This window comes from Lepisosteus platostomus, chromosome 1, assembly GCF_059453375.1.
Source record: "Lepisosteus platostomus isolate fLepPlt1 chromosome 1, fLepPlt1.hap1, whole genome shotgun sequence".
Lineage (NCBI taxonomy): Eukaryota > Metazoa > Chordata > Actinopteri > Semionotiformes > Lepisosteidae > Lepisosteus > Lepisosteus platostomus.
The window spans coordinates 61,223,531-61,233,326 of NC_142611.1; the positions used below are offsets into that span (position 1 = coordinate 61,223,531).

At 32.8% G+C, this 9,796-nt stretch overlaps 1 protein-coding gene across 4 annotated transcripts in view; it reads right to left on the bottom strand.

The window, feature by feature from the left end:
• Positions 1–9,061, bottom strand: part of fstl5 (follistatin-like 5) — a 281,857-nt gene extending 272,796 nt beyond the window's left edge. For 2 of the 4 annotated variants that reach the window (XM_088633293.1, XM_088633292.1), the window contains exon 1: positions 8,746–9,061. The gene's annotated coding sequence lies outside the window, so the exon portion shown is untranslated. The remainder of the gene's footprint in view (positions 1–8,745) is intronic. The other 2 variants (XM_088633295.1, XM_088633294.1) reach the window with 1 other exon arrangement.
• Between the last annotated feature and the right edge of the window lie 735 nt (positions 9,062–9,796).

The window sequence follows — 9,796 nt, forward strand, 5'->3', positions numbered from 1 at the left end:
TGTATGGTATTAAGGTTGGTCCCAAATGATCCCTAAATTACCTATATTAACTATTTTAAAAATGACCTGCTTAATTGATTACATGAAATCATTCCATGTGTCAGTTTATTGTTGACCTATAAAATCTACTGTACTGGGGCTTTCTAGAACCAGAGTTGGAAACCCCATAATTAAATATTGTTTTTCAATACAGTCATACAGCTTTAGATTTAGTTTTTTGGTGATTAAATTCTGAATCTCATTATCAATCACTTGTCAGACTAAGGGCAAAGTCAAAGCAATGAGTCACACAGGTCCAAATGTTCCCAGAAAGTGCAAGGTATGCCCATCACTTTTTAATAACTCTTTCTCTGGTGTAGTGTGCAAAGCATATGAATTATCGTACAAACTGTGGCATACATTGACAATTATATTTAATGTTACAAACTATTGTTTAATATTAAGCAACAGGAGCCAAGATAATAATCAATAACAAAGAAACATCCTAAAAAAATCTGCTAAGGCTGCTGATAATTAGTAGCCAACAATTCAAAGAGGTGAATTCACAAAATATTTTGTGATCCTTGCATTCTGTATTTTAAACATTTGTCTTTTGAGATCCCAATCTTCTAAATGCGCTATGACACAATATATTAAAAATAAAATGGTGATAGGAAGGACTGCAAGAACTCAGTGGAGAAAAATCCTGTCTAGTGGTCACATGCAAGTAACAGCAGCCAGCGTTCATGATGTATTCCAGTCCTCTGGACTGAAGTACAAACAATAATGTTTATCATGGTATTTTTATGATGCCACACTGGATAAAATAATTTCTGCTAAATTACGTGGTATGCTGGCGCCGCATTACATTACAAACTCTTCTGTATCAGTATGATGTCAGTGGAGGATGATAGATATGGTACCTTGTAGTAATTACATTAACTTCTATTGTTTCTAGTGTCAACTAGCCCATGACTCCTTTGGTAGGCCTGACAGTAATGATACTGTCTAAATCTGCAAACTACAGCACTAAATGTCATTGATTGTACAGTTTTAGGAAGTGAATAAAAAGCATATATATATATAACAACTTCAGTTAATGATACTGCCAATAAGTACATACATTTAATTACATATTAATTGTTAATTTAATTCCAGTATGTGCATGTGTGCTGTGATGTATATTTTATTTAAATTTACATGTTTCCTTCTACATTTGATGTTAGACATTTTTTTACAATAGATACTTGGACAAAACAGATTTTTAAAATGAGTACTTGAATAGATATTCAGTTGTCATGTCTCCTTTTATGGAAAGAGGGTTGAGGAGTTGCATCTTGGATGTATTTTAAAGGTGTATTGTTTTTCATATTTTGATGATGTACCTCAAATACATAGCAAAATACTCTGGCAGATGCAGCAAGATTGTATCAGTCTTCTTTGGTCATTTACAACCTGTACTCATTAAAATGCTATGCTTCAGTAGACCATTAAGAATGATCAATGTCGTGTTTTAGTTTTCAAATTCAGAATCGGTAACCAGAAGACGTTTTGTACCCCTGCCCCATCCCTGTTAAAGGTTCGTTTTGTTACTGTTTCCAAGCCCCTTGGGAAGCTTAATACTCAGAATCATATCATTTGTTGAACCTTTGACCATTAAAGTTAACCTTTCCTACTCTTTAAAGTAGAAAGGACTGACCTTCAACTCAGTAGGGAACAGGCTACAAATTGTAAAATGTATGATTCAGTCCTATAAACCACTGAGCAAATGAAAGAAAGTACCTTTCTATTTCATTTTCAAAAATAAAATCAGTAAGGTGTTATAAAATGAATACAAATACATGTATAATTCAGTAATCCAGTTCAGAATTAGGCATCCAAAGCAAAACTTTTCTTTTAACTCAATCTATTCTATTCCTTTATGCAGACATCTTCTGTCTACACACTGTGAAGTACGGCAAGGAATCTAAAATACTCTTACTTTTTTTATTTAATTAACCTGGGTTTAAGACATCTGATACTTTGTTTAAAATGTTCCCTAACCCTAACTCCCCTTTTGTTCAGTGCCAACCATTTAAATGTTTGAATGATTTTAATTTAACGAGAAAACTGTTGAAATTATTGTTGCTCCTTCTTTTTCACTTTGTTAGTGTTTATTGGGATTTGTATATACAATCCTTCATAAAACAAACTGAGATGTGCATCACAGTGAGGTGCAGTAAAGTTAGATAAGTTAGCCTGTGCAAATTTAGCAAAAATGAAAGCATTAAACTGTGTTGGCCAAGTCATTTGTATTCATGAAACATTTTGTATTCACGTGATTCTATAGTTTCTGCTAATCTTGTTTTGGTATCATCTGCTAACCTAACTATTTTACAATTAAAAAAAAATCTAGATCAATGCTATGAATTAGGAAGAATAGGACACCATTTATTATTAATAAATGTTAATACAAGTAGTGGTGTCAGAGTAATAACACAATGTAATTAAATGATATAAAATTTCAATACTGTACTATTTTATAAAGAAAAAATGTCTGAACTGAGGCCCCATTCAGCCTTATAGCCTTAATAGTGCTCGTATGTATTACCATGTATCACAGTGTCCATCAGCAATTCATTCAAACTATGAAAATAGTTATTTCTGGTAGCATTTAGATACTGTAACATGTACATTTTAGCAATTACAGTATCGTAGTTCCTTGTTAGAAACCAGCAAACTCAGGTTTCTCTCAAATCTTTTTTTATATATAGGGTCAGCATAAAAGCAACAATATATATTTTTAGATCTTTTGGTTAGGTATAGTTTTTACATTGAATGTTTTATAATGGAATTATAATGTAATTTGTCAGACTAAAGCACAATAAAAACTAAAACTACAATTTCAAATACCACTTGTGTTTCTTAATTGTGTTCATTTTAAAGGTACCTACAAATTTAAACTATCCAATCCATCTGAAAATGCTTTAAAAGATGCATTAATTCGAAACAACCAAAGACTCCAAAGAAATTGTGCAAAGGAAGACACACAGGGAGTGGAGACAAAGAGAAAATTGAAGGAAAAAACAATGTCAAAAGACTGAGTAATTAAGTTCTTATACTGTACCTTAATGCCAAGAGTATTAGGAACAAAATGTAATGGAAATGGAAGTTATGGCATTAGCATGCAATTATGATGTAACTAGAATAAAAAAATATATAAACAATATAGTATAATAAAATCAGAGATGTATTTGTAAAAGACAAAGTGGTTATCATAAGAGATTTTAATTTTACTGATGTTGATTGGAAAAAAACCCCAACACGATCTGAAATGGTAGACATGACTAACAGCTTCCTTAGCTTAGCTGCTGTTTTACAGAGTACCTTTCAGAGGACATGCCAGCACTTGTTTAGTCTCTTCAAAAAATTGAGACAGTGTAAGAAAAAGAAGTTGAGATAATCACCTGGGAACAGTAATTATAATGTAGTATCAATCCCTCCTTCTGTTATCAGAAAGCCCTTAATTCTTTCTAAGGGGTGAGTCAACCAGGAAGGATAAGGCGCAAGGTGGGATTACAGTTTGTGCACAACATAGTCCTTTGCAGGATACATAAACACATAGACAATCAAAAATTTAGAGATGCCAATTAACCTAACCAGAGTTTTGTTGTGGGAGGAAACTGGAATACCCAGAGGAAATCCACGCAAAACTGGACAAAATATGCATAACTTAGAAAGAACCCCGATCAGAACTGAAACCAGGTTCACAACATGGTTAACATTTCTGAAAGCAAAATGGTTTAGAATTTAAAAAAAGCAAACGCTAAAGTAAAGGAACAACTAAAGGTTTATTCCATGCTGAAAAGAAAAGAGACACAACGTTTTGGCTGTGGAGAGTTTTTCAGGTGTGTCACTTGTCTTTTCTTTTCAGCATGGAATAAACCTTTAGTTGTTCCTTTGCAGCCTAAGCATGCTGATACAACTACTGTACCTACTTCAACTTCTTCAACACTGAAGTAATGCAACAGAGTTGAAGAGAAACCGAAAATGGTAATATAGCTCTAGAATCAATAGAGAATAGATAGCAACAGTTTAGAAATGTTCTGCTTCAAACATAGAACAGGTCAATGTCAAGTATAAGTATAAGAAAAGAGTGGTTCAAATGGTTTAATGAATCAATTAATAACTTAAGAAGAAAGAAGGCACTTTGCAAAATTATTAATGAAAATGATCTGGATAAAAAGGAATACATTGCAAGCACAAGTAACACATTAAGAAAATTTAGGAGAGCAATTGAAATTAATATTTCAGTGGTGGTTAAAATATTAAAAACATATTTAGTATTACAACATCAATGGAACAATAAGAGGTGATGTAATGAATCTCAGAATTAATAATGTGTAACTTTTTGATGATAAAAAGGGAAATTTAAATGTGTTATACAGTATATTGCACTCAGGCATTACCAAGGTTAAAAAAGAAAATTCTACTGTGTATTAAATAATAGCACCAGGGATTACTGAGAAATACTACAGGTAGTAGAGGCACAATAGATAAACATAGATTTATAGAGCCTCTTTTTCTACTTAAGGACAGAAGACATATTATTCATGGACTGTTAACTGAGTACATTGGTAATACCCATTGACTGGAAAATTGCTAATGTAGTTCCCACCTATAAAAAGGACAACACAACTAAACCGAACAATTGTGTACCAATAAGTCTTCTAATATATCTAATTCTATGAGTAATAAACACAGTTTCATCAAAGATAGGCCTTCCTTGGCCTCGATTGTTATTTAATCAAGCAATATCAGAAATGTATACAAAAGAGTATAAAGTATGACATTTTGATTTTCTGAAGCAAAAGTCTATTCTCAAAACGCAGGCAGTAGGCAGGTGATCCACATATTTTGGATTGAGAACTGGTTAATGGACGTAAAGCTGTGGGTTCAGTGGAAGAATAAAGGCTCAGATTGAAGAAATGTAATTAGTGGAGGACAACAGCAATGTACTGTATACAGTATTAGTCTACTGCTATTCCTAATGTCCTGCAATGATCTAGATTCTGCCATAGTGTGGACAGTTAGTCCACAAATAGGAAAGTTAGTTACTTTTGTAGATGCTGTAAAGGAAATTAAAAAACGGTTAAAATTATTTTCAAAACTTGGTAAACATATGATAGATGAAGTGGAGATCAATAAAGAGTCAAATTTATCATGAAAAACATACTGTTAACACAGTATAAGATTCTATTCACTTTGTGCGATGAAGCTGCTATGTTGATACCTCATTTGAATCATCCAAACAATGTGGGAAAGCAATAAAATGACACATGGAATGCTTAGATATGTAGTTGAAAGTACCAAATTTAAAACTGTATTGCGTGCTAGCAAGACCTCTTAAATAATGTTTGCATCTTTCATCAGTATGAATAGTGAAAGATGAACCAGATGAAACATGGAAACTACAAGGAAGTGCATTTCAAACTGAAAACCTTGGCTTTACGAAAACCAACTCTTGATTTCTCTTGAATTAGCTACAAGCATCCACATGGGCCAAACGGATAGGCCAAATGACCCCCTCTTTGTAACTTTTATTAAGTTGTTATTTTCTTAATCTCCTAAGTAATATATTAACAAGAATTACAAATTACATGAATTTTTCAATGGATCATTAAACCTGAACATAATTATATTATAATTATAACATAATTTCTAAAATGATCACAGAACATTACTGAAAAGAAAATGCTTTAGTGTAAGAGTTGCCTTTTCTTTACATGAGGGACATGAATTCTTCAAGGATGATATTATTGTCTCATGATGCCTTCTGGGACTATTGTGTTTTTTCTTTTATTTGTTGATGTTAAGAACAAATAGGTTCCACAAAAACTTTCACAAAATTGCAAATATTCTATGCAAAGTTTAAAAACAGGTTTATGTAACATCGCAGAACATTGAATTTCCTAGAATCACTAAGTGTTTTTATACAAAACAAAAACTATAATACTTGTCCTGTATTTGTGAGTGAAGCTTCATTGACTATACCTAATTAATTTAAATGTTTTTGTGGAGGTTTACAATGCTGCACGACTTGGACTTTTTATGTAACAAAGGCAAAGTTGTATATATTAGATGATAGAAGGTATTTTAAAGCTTAAAATGATCTGAAGGAATAATATAAAAGTTATGAATATTAAGTAATTATTGTGGAATTGTACAGTAGTTCTTTTTGCTTCTGACAAAAGATTTTATTTTTTTGTAAAACAACTTTAAAACTTTCATAACAAAACCTTTTAAACTTTATTGGCTTTGAGCATAATATTGCATTATCTTGATTTTCTATTTTACAATGGTTTACAGCATGATTTTTGCAACATGACCTTTCACGTTGAAAAATAAAATTTTGAGATACTCTTGCCAGCTGAATCTATCTGTTCTCAAATTAAGATATCTTGATCTATTGAAGCTGCTGTCACAATCACTTGCCATCAATACTTTATTTTAATAATCCAATTTCTCACTGATTATTTTATTGCTGACAAAACTAAGAACACTGAATATCTACTTTGAAGAGTTTTAAATCAGAAGTGTTCAATGGCTATTTTTTCATACAAAACAAAATGAGAATGTAGAGCTTTACTTCCCACTTGTAAAAGTATGCTTCTGAACTGACGAAAAGTTAGTCATGCTACATTTCTGGCATACCACTAAGGACTCTCAACAATGTGCTTTTCAGTCTCATTGAAAAAGAAAGGCCACTTTTATATGTAAACCAGCTCCTATTCAATTGCCATTAGCTCTCTCAACAGAAATATCACTCTGAGTTCAAAACAATAATGATCTAAACACTTCAGATGAATTCATGCTGTTCCAACATTATAAAAATTGTATACAAAAGCAAAAACATACCAGTTCATAAACAATTTAATTGGACAGGGATACAAGGCAGAACTTTAAAATATTCCAAACTAAAAAGTTTGAGTTAAAATGTCCCATAATCAGATTTGTTTGACATCTAAAGCCCTGCTGGACTCCAGTTTCATTCAATTCAAATGCAAATCCACACTGAACTTCACCCTACTTTATCCAATCAGTAAGAATAACTTCAACTGCTGCTTAGCAGTAACCCTTTATATAATTTGTTTTTGTTATGTATATAAGTGAAATTACAAAAACAAGCCTACATTTTCATGTTGTAAACATGTTGCCTTCAGGTTCAGATTATGTTAAAATTTGCATTTAAAGATAGTATATGCACTCTATTTACAACATAGACAGATGAGTGAAATTAAAAGCTTTTTCTTTAAAACATACAGTACAGTATTTACCTTTGACTCTGTGTAATACTGCTGTCTGAGTAATGAAATAATTGTATGGCTCACAAGAAATAATTTTATGGCTCAAAACTTATTTCGTTAATTTTCATTTCAACATAACATAATTGTTTAAACTAATGTCAAAATTAGTGGTGTATTAATACATGTAATACATCTTTGAGTACAGTATCTGATCTATATACAGTCATATTGAACTATACATGAATGTATCCTTCCATTTATTTGTGTATAATTAAAATTTCAGGATAAAATTCTGCCAAGGATTAATTTCCACCCCACAGTGAAAGCCCTATTCAGGGTGTCACATGGGGTAATTGCCTTATACTTTTTTTCAGCGTGTAATAAAGGAAATGTCTGCATTTCAATATCGATATGCTTCCCACAGAAGATAACAAACGACAACACTGCAGTCTGAATGTGTTAATAAGAGATTAAGGGAGTGCGTGGGGCGAGGGAAGAGGGTTTGAGGGTAAGCACACTCCAACTACAGGAGTATAGCTGATGTAAATAAGATGGAGGGAGGTACGTACTGTATATAATTTCAGGAAAATAAACCGCTCAAAGCAATAGAAGACTGCACCGAGGGTGATGGATGCACGGATGTTAAGAGTTACAGATTGCAGTTCACCATTATACTATCTCCCATCCTTACAACCTCAAAACATCTAATACGTATTAAAAAAAAATATTCAGCTGAAGGTAGGTTTCAACTGAAGCATAAATCCTCAGCATCATAAAAACCAAACATTAAGCAATATAACCGTTAGCCCTGGCACTCGGGGACTAGTGTAGTCACAAGAAGAAGAAAAAAAAACAGATGAAGTACTGTGTGCATCTAAATGACGCTGTTTAAAACCCTTGGATGCTGATTTATTTTATACGTACAAATATCGGACTGGTTAAAAAATGTATCGAATACGGTACAAACTCCGGGCAAGTGCTAAAAAGACGTACTGTACCACAAAACTTTTGTTTCTTTCATATAATTAATATCGCCATTACAAAGTATTATCTCTTTAATTTTCGAATATGTTGAGCTAAGTGTCTGGCAATTCCGTGTTCACAAAGCCTTAACAGAACACTTGACAACCTAAATTCTAAAATATATAAAAATGTATTTCAATATTACCCACGTAAAGTTTAGTTCTATTTAAATTCAGAAAAAAATACATCATATTTATATTATTTCTAGTAGCATGAAGCACGCTTTGCGTGTTTTATTTCAGATCGTGAAGGATCACATTTGACAACTGTGTGTCGCATGTTAAAGCAAGTTTTCTTTAAAAATGTTAAAGAACAAAAAACAACAGCAGAAATCTGCCTTGTGGCGCTTTATATCTCATCTCACTTAAATACACCTTACTCGGTAGGGGGTATAATAAAATCGAACAGGTCCATGATTTTGTTTATGCCATTTTAAAGACAAAAGCATTAAAATTACCTGATTGTCCAATCACAAGCAATATTCCAGCGACAATCTTCCAAGATAATTTCCAAAATACTTTCAAGATAACGGTATGTCAAGGTGAGCTGGATTCAATCCGTTATCCTGCGCTTCTGATTCGCTGTGACTGTAGCTGAAGTTAAGCGGTCTGACAATTCCTTTTTAACAGCAGTAGCTTGCTAAAACCAAAATAGATTCCTGACTTCAGCACTAGTAGTTCAGTGGACAGCTCCTGTTGTGACAGTCTCACCTCTTCTCCTGGGTCTAGCACCACTGAACCAGAGCCTACTAGCTCTAACCTCACCAACTGGCTACGTCCCGAGTGGATTTGCATACAATCAGAGCATCAACCAATCAACAAATCCAGACAAAGAAAAAGAGCTGTAACAGTGAGCTGTTGTGTCACAGTGCTAGTGTTACATCGTGTAAAATAAACTTGCATCAATTTTTTAACGTTAATTCATGAAGAGATTTATAAGCGATTTATAAACATAGCGTTGTCTCCACATATACAAGCAACTAAAGAGTGAGTACTCCGTTGCTTCATGTTGCAAAAGTTACATGTTTTGTAGAAGAATGTCTTGTTAAAAATGCATTGTTCTGCTTGTTGAAATGACTGAGCAAGAAGGACGATTACAATCATATCGGCTTAATTGTTAACTTTTGCCGAATAAAATAATCTTGAAAATGCAATGCACTTCAGATGCACATGGGCTGTTAGTAAATAGACGCGAGATTTATTAAACAAATTGCAAAGATTTCACCTGCAGAACAGAAAAGGGTTAACGTCTCGAAGAGCACTCAGGAAAAAAAAAAAGAGAATATGTATGCGGTGGACTCCATTTACAGAAAAATAAAGACGATATCCTGTATTGTAGAGAACTTAGGCATTTTACCATTTATCGAGAGCAGGAGATATCCTGGTAAAGGGCACTCCCTAGGAGGGTTTTCTTTATACTTGAAAGTTGATTCTCAAGGCTCAACTTCCTCTGTATTATTATTATTATTATTATTATTATTATTATTATTATTATTATTATTATTATTA